The sequence below is a fragment of the Strigops habroptila genome, chromosome 1 (assembly GCF_004027225.2).
Source record: "Strigops habroptila isolate Jane chromosome 1, bStrHab1.2.pri, whole genome shotgun sequence".
In the NCBI taxonomy this organism is placed as follows: Eukaryota; Metazoa; Chordata; class Aves; order Psittaciformes; family Psittacidae; genus Strigops; species Strigops habroptila.
The window spans coordinates 78658837-78676530 of NC_044277.2; the positions used below are offsets into that span (position 1 = coordinate 78658837).

The 17694-nt window shown below is 36.6% G+C and overlaps 1 protein-coding gene across 2 annotated transcripts in view; it reads right to left on the reverse strand.

Annotated features, from left to right (window-relative positions):
• CDH12 (cadherin 12) overlaps window positions 1-14886 on the reverse strand; it is a 228098-nt gene extending 213212 nt beyond the window's left edge. Inside the window, exon 1 of one of the 2 annotated variants that reach the window (XM_030504737.1) lies at window positions 14708-14886. The gene's annotated coding sequence lies outside the window, so the exon portion shown is untranslated. Of the gene's footprint in view, window positions 1-13924; window positions 13970-14707 lie in introns of those variants that run through there. The other variant, XM_030504743.1, reaches the window with a different exon arrangement.
• Window positions 14887-17694: the final 2808 nt, after the last annotated feature.

The window sequence follows — 17694 nt, forward strand, 5'->3', positions numbered from 1 at the left end:
ACATTTCTGTATCAATGCTATTTCCTTAGACGCATCCCCACAATGCTGAAGATATTTAGGAGGCACAGGTAATATTGTATTTAAGAAAAGGTCCACAAAATGCATAAAAAACCAAATACAATTTTTAAAGCACCCTAATACCACGGTGGAACAGGTCCAAAAACATAATGATAGTGGGAAGGTTGGTGGTGACTAAATACTCTGTGATTCAGCTCTGGAAGGTATTAAAGAACATCGTTCTTCCGAAGAGTATGGAACGTACAGGTAGAGAAGGTTCGGAAAATGTGGATGGATAATATTTTAAAGGATGTATTCAGATCTTGTAAAGAGAAAAGGGAAATAAAGGTAGAAAAAAAGATGCAAAATGGAAACAGGCCACCACTGTTTTGATTATGCCTCTTCAGATTTACTAATATCTGAGAAAAATATACTTTGTATCACAGAGGAATATAGTTCACATACAAGCACCTAGTGAACTATGATTGCCCATAATTATAAGGATAGAATGGACAATTGTTTGCATATATATGCTGTAATTCTATTTATTTACAGATATGTATTATAAAGGAAACTTTGTTAAAACATGGAATCCAAATTCTGTTCAGTCTGTTTAGCATGTCTTTCTGTATTGAGAACCTCAAGACTACTAGAATGTACTCTACAGGACCGAGGAAAATTTATATCTGAAGTTAGTTTATCTCTACTGAAAATTTCTGTCAGTAATACAGTTCAAATGAAAACAAGTTACACAGCTGGAACCGAGGGCATGGTTTTGTAGAGAAGCGTGACATGTAATTTGTGGTCTGGGTCTCCTTTTTGCTGGGGGCTATTGACCTCCTTTAGGCATAACAGCAAAAAAAGGAGTGCCCTGCAAGTTGCACCACAGGAGCAGTATGGGAGAAAGAATGACTCAGGAACATCTTTCTAAAGTACAATTCCTCCCTCACATCCTTCTTTTTCAGGTGAAAGGAACAGTGTGATTTGTGGTATGACCTGTCTCAGCAGCAATTTACAACGACTTCCCAGTAAAATCTCTGTTTGCTCACTCCCATTTGCCATCGACTTGCTTTAGCATGCAGAAAGAGGGGAGAGAGGACAGCGCAGAAAGGAGTGTGGAGGGATGCAAAGTACTGCTTGTAACCACATAAATACCTAATACCTATCCATTAGCCTCCTTGTTCCCGTCTCTCTGAATAAGGAGGGATTGCTCATCCCCTTGAAGGGGACAAAACTGAACTGCAATTTAGTCTTGGGATTCTCCCTGGCATTTTTATTGCTGAAGCCTGCTCTGCTACTTACTCAGACTGATACTATAAATCTAACACACTTTACAGACCATGTTTTCAGTATCATAAACCATCATATCTGTCCATTTTTCAGGGGAACCACAGGGCTTTTATAATACCTAGAGAAAATCAGATCTTAGGAGGTGACAACATCTCTTCCTCTGATTGTTCAGACATTACTGTTTCTGGAAAAGCTCAGAAAAATATAGTAACAAAGATAAACATTAATTAAACTGAACTTTCCAGCAATCCTAACTTGCATGTCACTGACCAGTTTTTAGTCTTCTACCTTTGGGAAATTTGGTTTTGTTTCTCTTTTTGTTTGTTCTGTTCTGTTGTTTCTTTTTAGTTTTCCCCTTGAATGTTTTTCCTCACATGATGCCACTCTTCTCTTTTTTAGTTTGTCTGTTTTAGAGAAATCTTTTAATCTCTTTTTAAATTCTTCAAAAAATCTGCTTTTTCTCTTCAAGTTATTTAAATGTAGTTGTTCTGTAAGCATAAGGAACATTCTGTTTCTCATCTTAATCTGCTCTCTTTCCACTTACTTTTCCTTACTAATGTTCCTTCTTACACAATTCCAGTACCACAAGCACTTCCTATCTTTCTTCTCCGAGGATTTTTCCCCATGTCTCTTGATGTTCATCCTTCCTTGTTTTCTTGCTCTCTTTTTATCAGTCTTAGAAAAGTACCCTTCTGCCTTCTCTGGCAGTATTAGAATGGATAGGTATAGAAGGGTAAAATAGAGGGAGAATAACAACTGCATTTTTTCCACACACACATGGAAAAATCTTATCTAGGAGAAGGAATGAAGTGCTGACAAAATTGCTTTTAGTATCGCTTTCCCTCAGCTACTGTTCAGGAAGAGCTGGAAACACTGTAAAGGAACACAACTGGAAAGGTTTTAATTCCTAGTTTTCCCTTTTTCTTCATGGTCTGAACCAAGTTGTCTCTCAGATAATAGACACCAGCCCTTCTGTTGTAAAGGATGACTTCCTTCTGTACAGCAAACATAAAAGACGGCTGTACTATACTGTAGAGTACCTGTAACATTATTTTGATGCCAAGCCCAGAAAGAACAGGCTGTTAAGAACAGTTGCCAGTAAGACAAGCTCTTATTCATGGTCAGCACTCTCCCTTCGTGTGTGACCATGCTGGTTAGCACTTAGGCTAGATTCTGCTGTGGGAATACTCATGCTACACCACACTAAGCTGACAATGGACAGGAGAGTAAGGCAGTTTCCTCACCCCAGTCTTCTGAGCAAAGCAGAACTTTGGGAGCCTTTCAGGAATGTAAGTAATTTAGTTCCTTCCATGTGCCTGATGGCAAGATCATTACTCCCAAAAGCACTGTACTGCATCCAAGTGTCTAACAGATTAAGTGACTTTCATGACATAAAGAAGCTTAACTGTGTAATGTATACAGATCTTGGTTTTGAATACCTAGGAACATGAAGATTTCAATCTAGTACACAGACACTGATACTGATTAGCAGGGCCAAACTCTGTAGAATTTTCTGCTTGTTTGTACTACTCATATCATAAACCCTCCCTTCCAATGCCTTCCTATAATAGACAGCACACTACATACTATTACCCCATTAGCTTGCTTGTCTATAGTCTACAACAAAGTTCTGAAGAAAATTATTGCTTCCTTCTGCAGAGCTTTATTAGTCTTCATCTGCCTGGTTTTGATTCTATTCTGTGCTTCAAAAACATCAGTCTCATGGACCCTTGTGATCACCAGGTTTCCTAAGATTTCCCTTGGATAATCAACAGAGATAGACGAATGAAAAGACAATAATATGCAAAAGTGTCTTCAAAATTGTTCCATCCTGTAGGCATTAACTCCAATGGAATCTATCAATGCCAACATTTTAAAACCTCAGAAGACACAGAATCAGATCATGATACAAAATGTGACACTCATTTCTAAGCAGCAGTAAATTGAAGGGGGCGGGAAGAGAACCAGCAAAAATCCAGCCTCCATAGCTCAGGTAGCTCAAGCAAAAGCCATGTCTCAACTGCAGCCTCTTCAGTCAGGGAAGCAGAGGCAATGGTCTGGCAACATAAACTTGGGCATCATATCCCACACAGAGGGAATAAAGAAGTAGCATCTTAAAATCTACTTCACTGCAGCTTGCTGCCAAAAAACTCTACAGAGCATGCTGGAACAGTTTCTTTAATACGGTCTTGCTATGCAAACACACTGGAAGAGAACATGCTTCCACAAAGCCCAGCCGTCCTTTATGTCTTTTGAAGATTACACGGTTTGAGACAGGTGGCTAAATAGTAAAATTTGGCCTCCACTGGTTAAACTGAATAGAATTCTCTAGTCATAGAGGACAGACGAATCATATGATACATTAAAAAAATTGTTCAGGTTAATAATTGTATCTTTTCTGGACAGGAAGTATCATTATGTCATCAGACTCATTTTGGGCCATTAGCCTCTCTTTCCCCTTTTTCTGAATATGAAGGAATGAAAGATGGCTTAATTATAGCACTAGGAAATTACCTTCCTTCTGGAGGGGTAGTGGAGAAGATGATCTTATAATCACAATACAAAGTTGAGACTGTAGGATATTACGTTAAAATATTTATTTTCAGTTACTCTCTCAGTTCCATTTGCACATGTAATAAGTAGCATGTTTAAAAGACATTCATGTATATGGAATGAGAGAAGAAATTGGAAGCCAGAAGGTACAGGCCTTGCTTCTGAACTTCACAGAGCTGCATTTTCTCTCACAGTTGCAAGTTGTGATTTATGTGAAAATGTGTAATATTAACATTGTCCATTAAAAATGGTGGGTAAGAAATGTAAACATTGAGTATTCATTCACGTTAACTTGTCTCTCTACAAGCATTGCCAACTAGCCTGTGTTCAGCTATCTCCAGAACCATCTATACTGATTATTAATCAGTCTGCAGAAACCCTGCATCTTTTTTTTTTTGTCCCTATTCATGAAGGCACTTCTGACAATAGTAATTACAGTACTTAGCCTTTATCTAGTGCTTCTTATCTTTCAAGTGCTTCACAAATATTAATTCACTAATTAATCTTCCCAATAACTCAGATTACTCCCACTTTACAGATGGAGAAGCATTAGCAGAGAGGGCAAGTGACCTGCCTGAGACCATGGAGGGTAGTGGAAGGGGAGAGGATTAAGGGGAAAGATGCTTATAACTAGAAAGAAATGGAGGCAGATGGGACAATTATGGTGATGGTTCAACAAATAAGCATAGGATTACAGGGAAGAATTTAACACACCACTGGAGGGCAGGCAGTGCTAGCCCTACCATGTATTATACAGTCACTCAGTATGCCAAAGAATCCCCAAATAAAAAAATTGAACTGACAAATAAAACATATTGTGCACTTTCCCTTTTTTTTTAACACAACACAGTCTGTTCTTAGATACTTGAAAATACACTTAGAAACTAGAAAATTTTAATTTATTTGGCATCTCATTTGATGTAAGGCTATCTGTACCCAAAATCAGACCAACTAAATGCAAAGACTGCCCAATACTAGTGGCATAAATTCAGTTAGGATTTTTATGTCTGGTTCATTTTGCATCTAGGGAGGCTGACAGAAGGTCTGTAAGACTAGACCTAGATCCAGATTTAGTTCAAACTGTATTCAACAAAATAGACTTGCCTCTTTAACCTTGCCTTTCCAAATAAGTGCTGTTTAATCACCTAAGTAACCCGCTTAGGTTTTTTGTTTGGTTTGGTGTTGGGATTTTTGGGTTTTGTTTTTTTTTTTTTTAGTTTTACAATAAAAAACTTCCTCTAGTTCAGATCTCCCAAACAATTGCAGGAAAACAGACACTTCTACATTAGGACTACAGGAGAATATGGGTTAATGTTATGGTATGGTACTGCTGGCAGAAAAACTTTTTCATTAAAGCAGTAAGAGATCTATTATTGTCCAGAATGTAGGACAGTGACTGGGGATGTGAGATATACAAGCAAAATCCACAAACTGAATGTTTGAGTGATCTAAGGGCAAAAACTGTTCTCTGTGCCACAGCTGATAGGAACTTGAGGATTGGTTTTGGATTGTGGTGGAATCCCAGCAAGCACGCTACACACACCTACACAAATAGAAAAGCTCTCAATGATTACAAAAATATTCAAAGTACTTTATGCTCCACACAGACTGGGAACAAACAAAAAACCAACATTGAGGCCTGTACAAAATCAACCACATATAAAAACGATCAGTTTGAGTTCAGAATACTTTTGCCCCTTTTTGCTTTCTGTTCTACTGATACAGTAAATGTTTGTCCCAGTGGTACTGTATGCAGACATTCACATTTTGTTTACAATACTGCATTGTGCTGATCAGTGAGTATAGAGGTGAACAATCTATATACTCTCCTATTAAAAACTCTCACACTACGCTGATATCCAAGAGTACAGAAAGCCCCAATAAGAATGAAGAAGAGAGAGGAGGCATGCAAAAAAGCCCATTAACTTCAGCCGCTGAAGTAATACACGTTCTGCAAGGTTGAGTGCTGAAAGGGGAGCTCCCATTCTTGTACCTTGTGCATTTCTCTTTCAAGTTACCCCCTTGTCTGGAGATGCCCTTAGAATGAAATTTATTTACCTACAGAATAGATACACCTGTTCAGGTTGTTAGAGCTTGATACACCCATTTTGTATCTTGGAAAAGTATCTGCTTCCCAAGCTCTAAGAACCTGAGAGAAAACTACTATTCAAAAAAAGAATAATCAAAATGTATCTTTCTTTGCTTCTGTAACATTTTGAAAGTAAGTATCATAGTTCTCTCTGAGTTCTGCATCCTCTTAAAATAAATTCTCCCTACAAAATTTATTTAAGACACATACTCAGGAAAAGTTTCCACGTAAACGACAAGGTGGAATAAAGCCTTTATTGGCACTACTTTGAGGTTACTAACACAACTTTATAATGGCTTCAGCATTTTTAACCTTTGCAGATAGTACACATGCTTACCTAGACAATCACTAACAATAGCAAGCAACTTACCATTTATGATCACAAATTTTGTAGCAGTGAGAAGCAAATTCTCTGGGAAGAGCTTTTACAGCATGTTATAATCAGGATGACACTATTAAATTTGGGATTTAATCCAGTAATTATTTTTTTATTTTGCTTCTGTGATATAATGGGGTTTATGTTATCATAAAAAATGATCACAAAACTTTTATAACAGATCACATATATAGATAGAGGACTGATGGGAAGGATGCTTAATAATGACATGAGGGTATCATGCCAAAAACAGATATTGCATTTTGTCTGTCAAACTTACTTAGGTTTGCCTTGCTTAGCCAGCCTATTGGAGGTATGGGTAAGGCCACAGACCACTCTTGCTGAATTCAGTTCACTGTGCAGAGAGGACTTCAGCAGACAGTTAAAGTGGCAAAGAAAACAGAGAGCCTGGGTCAGCTGTGATGTAGCTCAGCATGGAGGAAAAAAACCTTGTTTATGCAACAGAAATAAAAATGGCAAGGATACGGACCAGAAGCTTTGAGATTCTTTGCAGGTGAGTGTTACAGCTGCCAGGTTTTGTGTAAACAGCTGCAGCTTAATCTTGTGTTCCCTTCCTTCAACATATTTCAGTTCTAAAAGGAAGATATGGAATTCATTTACATGTCTCCAAAATTATGTTTGGAGGCTGTTGAGCAAGGACAGAGCTCAGAAGTGCTGGTTATAGAAACTTAATTCCTGTTCTAGGAACTGAGTCCTTTTAAACAATGATTATTATTTGTTTATTTTACCTAAATCTGTGTAAAAACTAGACAGTGCTATGCAGTTCAATGCTGTAACTTAAGTAAGTAGTTACCTATGTAAGGCATATACTGGTTTTTAGATGTTGGGACCTACAAGTAAACTAACTTTACATATCAACTCATCTTTAATTAAAATTTGTTAATACGATCTGAATGTTGCTGATGCTAATATTTTGAAGTACTTAAGGTTATTCTAGGCTAAGCAGGAAAGTGTCAATTTTCTTTTTCTAGCACTGTTTATGTTTGCATAGGCTTTAGCTTTGTATTCTTCAACCAGGAAATGGTATGTAATTATTCTGAATGCCTTCTTTTATGGCTTAATTAAAACTATAGAAAATGGTATAAAGTAAACTCTCTCTATCACACTGACATTTGCACAGCAGCACATTTGCAATCAACCAAAAGTATATTTGTCCTATATCATTAATGATATAAAAGATACAAATTATTTATTTACAATGACATTAATAATAAAATATTAATTTGTTGAAGAAAACACTATATTAATACTAAATAATCCTGATCTGCATGAACATAATACTAGGATGAAATTGCTTTAATTTGGTTTAGAATTAATTAAATACAGACTTACACTCATAGAAAAAACCTCTACTGGCTTGTAAACAGTGTTAAAGTACATGTCTCAGAATAACCTCTAAGTAAGCACCTGCTATGAGAAGTGTGTTGTAATAATGGATTAATTTACTGTGCTGTATCATTGACTATTAATTCTGAGTGTGTTATTTTTTCAGAGAAAAAGTTCTGCATAAATAAAAGACATGCAAAGTCTAGAATTCAAAACCAACACCTGAAAACAAAATAGAAGTGTCTGTATTTTGCATTATTTACTTTCTAATTTGGGAAAATATACATGTTACTTTAATGATAAATCCATAGACATCACTTCTTCAAAACGCCAAGTTTTCAAAACAGGGAAACAAAGAATAATGAAATAATGGCTATGATGGGTCAGAAAAAAATCCTGTACCTGAGTATAACTATGGATCTAACACAATAGATATTCATAGGCATTGTTGGCTGCAACTGACAATCTTTAAAACAAGTATATGCTGTTCTTCCAACAGGATTTTACTGTGTTTCAGTCTCCCAGTAATATACTTCTAAAAGTGGTCTTTCTGAACAGTTGTACTGATTTTCAAGTGTTTGGGGCTTTCCCGTTATTTATGTCTACCTTCACCTCAACTTTTCTTCCTTTATATCTAAACTTGCTCAGATGGTAAATTATCTTCCTTTTTGCATGCATCTTTTTCCAGACTGTTTTCTGAAGTGTACAGGAAAGCTACGGCAACAGTGATGACAGGTCTACCTTTGAATTTGTAGCACAATGCTGTGTTTCTATGCCTCATTCTCAATACTAATAGGCATATTTCCAGTCGCTTCAGCTTTCACTTGGTATTATATATATTAGCAATCTTTTCATGCAGGTCCCATACCACAAAGCTCAAGAGTATCATGTTTTGTAAAACATCTGACACAAATATTCATGTACCAGAATGTACAAGTGATTCTATCCTCATCAGCAAGCAGACAGGGAACGGTTGCAACTCACACAGATATATCTGAGTTAGTCCTAATTAGCTCAAATACTGGTAACAGCATAGCAGGGCACAAAGAGCTAACTGCAAGCTAGCTGCCAAACACATTCTTTACAATATTACACTCAGCAAACAGCAAGTGTGAGACCAAAGAAACAATGCAGGACATACCACCCACATGCCATCAAAAAAATCCACCTCATGCTTCCACTTGTTTCACTATGGTCTCAAAGAAAGTTGCTCCAGTGAGTTAAGTAAGATAACCTGAAATCTGTAGGCCCATAGATTGATACATTCCTTCAAGGGACTATCCTTATTTGTGCAAGTAAGAGCCAAAAAATTTCAATGAACGCATTAAATTGCATTGTAACGTTTCCAGGACTGACTTCTAATGTCATAATGTTCATAACTATAGTTTACTCAAATTATTAATAAATCATAGCCCTTGAACAAGTGAAAAAGGCATTGGTAATATGTACATACATGTAATAAAAATGAGAAACTTCTTAATAACTCATTACTAAAATATGCGATATACATATATACACATAGATGGAATTATTCATAAGAAGAAAAGGCGGTGGTATATAATATCCTAAGCAAAACGAAAGTATTCAGAAGTTTTCAAAAGGTCTGCCTTGGTGCAAATGTATTAATTTTCATAACTAAGAGTCCCATTGTAAAGACTGCTGCAATATTCCTATATGCCTTACAATATCATTAAAACTGCACAAGGCTTTTATTATTTCGCTGAGTTTGCGCCATCATAATTAATAATCTAATTTAAGCTAGTAATTTAGGTTACTGATAGTTCATTATTAGAGGAGAATGTCGGGAAGTTTTGTTCCACCTGACCATAGATATCTTTCTCAAAATGAGAGTTATCATTCTTGGCTAGCATCTAGCTCTTCCCCTTCAAATATGAAAAGATCATAGACAATTTGCTAAGATCAGATGCCAAAAGTTTAGACAGTTACTACTAAATGAGCGGAATCCTACCATTACTTGCCACCAGCTTCTTTTACTAGAAATGTGCAAAAAAAAACCCAAACCAAAAACAAACCTAACCTTTTTTTTTTTTCCCTCTGTCAAGCTTTTACAGCTACATTCCCTAGCTTATCAAATAGACATTCCCAAAGTCTTACGAGCTAATATTATGCCACGGGACTTTAGTACAATGATGATCAGGAAATACATCTACAGTGAAAACTAACTTCAACTAATCAAAACAATAGCAGGTAAATAAATTTTTAAAAATTCAAAGCGTAAGTATTCTTCTTTAAGATCCAAAACACATGTTGCAAACTATCAACATACTCAGAGGACACCATTTAGTTAGATATAAATCTTTTACAGAATGGAACTTCAGCATTAATTCTTAACTTAGTTAATGCTATCTAAGCATATGGTCAAACTTTTAAGTAAATGGTTTCCTTCTACTATTTGCTCTTTAAAGAATTTGTTTTTATCAAAGCAGTTTTACACAGATCTTGATCATTTTGTGAATATTTTTCCTCTATGATTGAGGCTGGTGGAAGGAATAGAAGATAAGGAATAAAATTGCATAAATTTACATTTGTATCTGAGATATGGTGTCCTACTAGTGATTAAGCTTTTATCATAGGTATGTTTTTGTTACAGGGTACATTTTCAATGTAAGAAATTAGCCATTCAGTCCTTAATACTTCTACCTCTAGTTAGCCATTAAGTCCTGCTACGAGGTAAACCAAAAGGTAGGATAGATGTCAGTGGGGAGAGAACAGACATAGTCAGGGTGAGTTGCTGTGTTCCTCAACAAAAAAAAGGCTTATGCTGCAATATCATCACAGGATAAATCTGTTCATACATAAGCTGCAAAAGATAGCTATCGTAGTTTCACACCTAAAAGTTCACTTCAGTCAGATGTAGATGTACAATTAAAGATGTCCTTTAAACAACATAGGCATTCCATGTTAATTTTTTAAATCATACTGTAAATGCCTTATCCTCTATTTGGTATACAGTGCAACTCCCATAATTTGTCATTTAACACAGCTGTTATGCAACAAGCAATTTCCTTCCAAGATCATGGTATTTATATATTCCCCTTTCAAGGAAGTAGTAGGTAAATGTTAGATCACATTCTCTTACTGACAAAACAAAGAAACCAGAACAGAATGTCTTTCCTGCTGAAAAAAATTAGATCTATTCTTTACCATGATAACAGCCTGACTTAGTGAAGCACAGAGGCCTCCTACAAAGCAGATACTTCCATTGAATACAACACCTTTGCACTTGGGACTTGGAAATTTTCCAAATAACAATGATTCGACAGTTAAAAATTGAAAGGTATATCTTCACTACAATGTATACAGAGAAAATATGTGTCCACATTCACACACTGTATGCTTTTCATAACTAATACACTCTCCATAGCCAGCTTTGACTTTATGCGTACTTCCCTATCAATGTACATGGAGATTTCTTCCCAAAGATATTATTGAGGAAACTGTGAACAGAACACTTCCCTTCGAGAACAGTGCAGAAAGATAGGTACTGTGATATGAATCTTCGATACTGTACCTTGCATTCAAAGGTGTAATTCTGTTTAAAATTAAAAGTAGTTCAAATTTAATGATCTTTTTTTCTTCAGAGAAAACTGGAAAAAAAAAAAAAAAGCCCTGAAAATTCTGAAATATTTTTTTTTCCCTGATCAATCACAAACTGATGCAAAGATGAGACATTTTCAGGTTGAAACAGAACCTAATTTTGATATCTTGAAAGCCTGATATAAAACTGAATTTGTCTTGCATGCCAATGTACTGGCAATTGATTGTCAAATAAAATATTAAGTAGCTATCTAAATGAAATATAAAGTTTTTGAGCACCTATGAATTATCTAAAACATAGAAGGGTAATTTGAACTGAAGTCACTTCTTGGTGTGGACTATGTACTTTAACTTTATTATAGTCAGAAGGAAAAAAATCTGGTCTATAACTTCATTATTTTCTGTTGCCAATATAGAATATATAAATAGGGGAAAGAAATATCCCAGGTTTAGTACTTTTTTGTTTTAAAAGGCAAGTAACTCCTCTTGAATATTTCAATGAACACTCAGCAAAGACGCAATACAGAGCTTCTGTCTTAAATAACTGAAGCACATGGCATATTTCTGATTACTCAACAGCTGAGCATGATGGGCAAGGCAAGGTAGCAAAGACGGGAAAAAAAGCTGTTTAAACAATATCTTGTCAATATCTTACTTTCTGAGCAAATTATCCATACCAGCTACGTGAAAAAGCAGCTGCAGAAAATAAGTGGCATGACTCGCTTGTCATTATGTCAGCTGTTACCTTTTCTGAAACTAAAACTAACATAGTTCTATTTTTATGCCATTTTGTAAAGTAAATATTGTAATCCAAGGGAATTCAGGTTACATGCAAGTTTGTAATAAAAACATTTAAGAAACTGAAATAAAAATAAAACCAGTTTAGCTTTTGGGTTTTGTTTTGGCTTTGGGTTTTGGGCACTTTTTTTCTTTTCTAGAGTTTCTTCTAAAAATAAATTCAAAGTTTGGATGATTAATTAATTCCTAAGTAGGCATAACCAAACCAGTTTTCAGCTTCATTTTAGTTAAGATTTTTCCCTTTATATCTGCATTGTCTTGAAATAACAGAATGAATTTCAATTACAAAGACCTATGGCTAAATTCCCCTTCACTTAAAGAAGGCCAGACTTTCACCTTTTGATGCTTATGTTATTTTATCTTTACATGCCCTTCACTGTAAGCACTAGGCACTGAGCAAATGAAGTCAGCGGAATCGAACAGAGATGGAATTGGCATTAACATGGTTTGCTATTGTTTACCCCAACAATCCAGTATGGTTATGTGGAAATAAAAGAGTTATAATGAGAGCAGAGTATAGAACAACATGAATTCATTCTCATACCAGTGATTGTAATGTTAATGGGACATTGTGCAAACACAACCCACCCCATTATAATTTAATGAATTTAATCATATGTCCACTTCCAGTTGCAATTTACTTTTCTTCTTACTGTAATAAATAAATTCACATATTACGTGTAAATTAAAAAACACAGAGAAAATACCTCACACTGATCACTGTCTCTAATCTCCCCATCTGTCACTGTGCAATGTGTGAAGCAACAGATATTTAATATCACCTCTGTATATAATGCAGCTCAATACCGATAACTTAAATTCCAATTCCTACTGTTTCATTTCCATTCACATGAAGGACAAGAAGGTGATCAGGAATAGTCAGCAGGGATTCTAGAATGGAAAGTCATGCTTGATCAACTTGATAAAAGTCTGTGGTTAAATGACTGGCTTGACAGATGAGAAGAGAGCAGTGGATACTGTCTATCTTGACAATGGTAAGCCCATGCCTGGAGTACTATTGTTCAGTTGTGGGCTTCCTAGCACAGAAGAAATATGGCACTATTGGAGAGTATACGGTGAAGGGCCACAAAGATGATTAAGGGACTGGAGCATCTTTTATATGCTCTGTATGAGAAGAGGCTGAGAGAAAAGGAGATGAAGGCTTAGGGAGATCTTGTCAAAAAATACCTAAAAAGAGGGTGTAAAAAAGATGGAGCCAGGCTCTTTTCAGTGGTGTCAACTGACAGGACCAGAGGACAGTAGTCACAAACAGATGGTTGCCTTTGAACCCATGACAAAAACCCTTTTTGTACTGTCAGAGTGACAGCACTAGCACAGATTGCACAGAGAGGTTGTGGAGTCTCCATACTTGGAGGATGACCTTTGAAGGTCCCTTCCAACCCATACTATTCTATGATTCTATACCCAAAAGCCATGTGGACATAGACCTGGACAACTGGCATTAGGTAGCCATGCCTCTGCAGGATGACCTGCAGAGGTTCCTTCCAACCTCAACCAGTCTACAGTTCTATGAATTTTAAGTATTGGTGACAAACAGTATCTTCATAGGTGTGACCTAAGAAAATTGAGGATCAGGATGCCAAAATGCTTTTATTTTGCCGATACACACAAAAAAAAATACCAAAAAACCAAACATTAAGTGTTTGCTTCACTTAATGTTGATTTTGGCAGAACAAGGGACCTAAGGTTTTGGTCCTATAAAGACTGAGATTTAACAAGACCATTTCATACCAATACGGTCCCTTACAACAAAGGAATGGAGCAATTACCAAAAATAATACTGCAAGGATGATTGCCAAAAAGCACACAGAAAATATATGTTTATAAATACATACATAATACTACATAACTAAAGAATTTGATGTTTATGTATCTATAAAGCAGGGATTACTTACAGGGTTAAAACACAGCAGGGTTGAAATACTAGGAGCAGGATGAAGATAAATCTAAATTTGAAGATACTCCCAATTGTGGCCCAGGAACAATACCTGAATTACATCATTCAGTTTTGTGACTTTCTGCAGCAGCAAGAGATGACAACATGACATTTTTTAATAACACTGCAAAAATAGCAAGCATAAAGCATTCAAATACAGGAATGGTTTAGGTCTCAAGGCAGCAACATAACTAAAACCAAGGACAAGATGCTATTTGAACACATATTCAATGTATTCCAAAACCATTATTTCTTAAAGCAAATAGGATGTCTGTGCCAGTCTCCTGCAGTTTTACTGAGTTCTTCTGTTATTTGAATTTGAATTCAAAAAATTTTGTGCAGTAATCAAAACCCCCAAAATGTATGTGCATCCTACAAACTCTAGCCATGTATAGTACAAAGATATTTGATTTGATACAGTCTTTATTTGCTACAATACTCAATAATCAGCATTAACCCTTTGTTTTGCTTTCTGGACTTTCTTAAGAGAAATCCACAGCCAAAGAGGGGAGATGGCCAAACTGAGCTCTGTAGTTCTGCAGTTATATCACTATCAGCATCTCAGCCAGCAAATTCAAAGCTAGCTTTAGTTTATTTAAGAGATGAATTTGCATCTCTGAGATGAAAAGTTACTACAGACAAGCTTTCCATACAAAGACATGCCTCATCTTCTATATTCCACCTAGGTGGCCTCAGAAGCAGTGGCTTTTCTTTACTAGGCATCATTTTGTCTTACACTTACTTCACCTTCGGTGGATTCAACTGACTTGATGTTACTCCTACAATTAACATTGCAGTTGGTTTCAATCTTGCATCTTTAAAGTACTTCTAGATGTTACAGTGAAGTTAAGGTCCACTGATGATCCAGACAGGGAAATGTCCTGGCACTGTATTCCAAACTGTATGTTAAATGAAAACCTGTAATTGAAAAATATAGTAAGCACTTGAAATTAACTTCAAACCTTTCACCAGCCTCAAAAGATATGCCTACGCTATTAAATTAACCAGTGTCCGTGAATGTTCCGGGGCACTGGGCTCAATCCTTCATACCACAAAATTATTAGAATAGTTTCTGGCACATTTGCAGCCTTAGTGTTTTCTTGCAAGCTATTCCCATGCATGGCTTAGAAGGTAGCAAAGAACAACAATGAGTCTGCATGAAACCATCTTGTTTTGGAAGCTAAAAACTAATCTTTGTAGTAAGTAGCAAATTTGCATGCTGTTTAAAATAAGAAATCCACCAGACAATGGAAGACTGACATTTAAAATACAAAGGAGAAACAAGTGCTTTGTAATGTTCACACCACATGTCTTGCATGTATTCTCAGGCTGCTGAAAAGCACTTTATGCTGTTCAGGCACTTTTTGCATTAATGATCTCCAGTTCTGAACTGGTCTTTCTAGAAGTAGACATTCTCAAAACATGATGTCTCAGGGCTGCCAATTTCTGCATTTATTTTCCATATAAATAAGTGCAGAGGTACCATTTAGTCTAAAGTTCAGCTCCCAGAATAGCTCATTTCTACAGTCGAATGAGGTGGGAGGTTTTTTTGTTGCTTGCTCTTTTCCTTTTTTTTTCCCTCCTGATTCACCAAAAATCTATTTTATAGATGGCAAGCCCTGTGTCTGTTAGTCATTTAGGGGAAAATGATTACAAAGATCAATTCTCTCTCTGGGTTTTTTGTTGTTGTTTGTTTTGACATCTTCAAAGAATGTCACCTACCTGCTAACTGCTATTATTACTAATTTCCATCCCATTAGTCAATAGAGATGCCATGTAATATAATGAAACAAAAGCACAGAACCCTGCAACTGTTTAATGTTTCAGTATGGCAGACAGTATTACGGAAAAAGATAAAATATTTTTAGATGAGTAAGAGCCAGACCCAACTCTCCTTAACATAGGTCAGCAAACTGCCATTGATAGCAATTGATTTTGGATCAGATTCAAACCAAGTTAAGAATACAATGGAGTGTCAACAGCTAGGCTGTATTCACTTTTTGCTAAGTATTCTAGGATGGGAAATAACCAGATGCATCACTGAAACTATAGCTATCACTGAACTTTTGATTAACTTCTGGGTTTGCACTAAAAAGAGTTCTAATGCTATTTGTGCAACTTAACTATTTGGAAACACCACTCTGTAAAACAGACATTACTTATAGTTGGTTGATTACAGCCATGCCCTTGACATCAGTAAGTACTTAACAAAGTACTAGATTATTGTTGGAAAATTGCAGGTAGAACTGACATTTTCCATAATCTAAGTTGAGAGCATTCCAATTCAAGGCACTCATATTTAATGATTAAAATACTTTTCAAAGCACAATTTCACCTGTAGAAATTTTTTGGGCCTTCATGGTGGGATAAATATTAATTCCTTTCACAAAAGCCTTTTTCCTTCCGAAGTAATATACATATATGGTGGTGCATCTCTGTCCCCTTACCCCCTTCCCTGGACCTCTCTGCTAGGCCCCAGACTTTGCACAAGCACAGGGAGTTGGACCACTGGGTGCTCCCTGGCTGTAGCAGGAACTCTGGTTGCCTGGCAAAGGTAGGGAGCAGCACACAGACTTCAAGATGGTTGGGCACTCCCCAGTCGTACCAGGAGCGCTCTTGGGATGATCAGTCATTCCTTGACAACCTGGAACATAACTGTTGTGCAACTGGTGAAAGTGACATAGAATTGAGGCCAGACTGAAAATTCACTGATGACTAAAGCCAAACATCTTCTGACTCTCTATATAGTGGTCCTAAGAGAGAGACACTTTGAGCTCTCCTGGACCGCAGTGGGCTGCAACCAGTACCTCTCTCTGAGCGCGATGCCTCTCAGAACCCATAAACTCTCAAGTTTACAAAATAGGGGGATTGTCTACCTGTGGTGATACTTCTGCTCACTGACACTCTACCGTTTACCTGCTGAGGAGTGCTGAGAAAGCTGATGTGAGTATTGTATTATACTTTTACTTTTAACTGAACCTGCGGGAAATTTTTAAAATATGTAAGTATGTAAATATTTATATATATATCTATCTTAGTGTGTTGTGTTGGTTTAGACATTTAATTGTAAATCTGTGTATATTACCTTCAATAATCAAGTGTTGTTAGAAATCTTGTGGTTTAATTTAAAATTGTAAACTGCTGTTAAATGACATTTGTAATCCTATATATGAATACCATTGACAACGTCTGAGACTAAGTCTAGATCCAGCTGTACCTAGACACTTGTCTGAGAGAAAGTTCAGAAAGCAAGAGGGTCCAATCTGAACCTTGTGACTCAATGGGAGAGTTTCTCTTACCTTTTTCACCTTCAATCCCTCTACCTCAATTTCCTTTTTAAATTCCATTAGACATAAACCACTGTCCAAGTCTGAGACTAGGACTAGATCCAGCCACACTTAGGTCCCGTCAGGAGTTTAGAAAGCAAAGGGGTCTAGTCTGAACCTTGTGACTCAGCGGGAGGGTCTCCCTTCCTGGACCCCTTTGTTCTTCAGTAATGTTTCCCAAGGAATTCTGCCAACCAGTTTCCTAAACAGGCCAAAGTCAGGCCTCCAGAAGTCTAAGGTGCAGGTTTTCCTGACCTTCTTCCTGACTTCTCCAAGGATTGAAAATTCAATCATTTAGTGATCTCTTCACCCAACATGGCCTCCAAGCATCACATCACCCATCAGTCCTCTGTTTGTGAACAGCAGACCTAGCCAGGCATCTTCTGTAGTTGGCTCACTCACC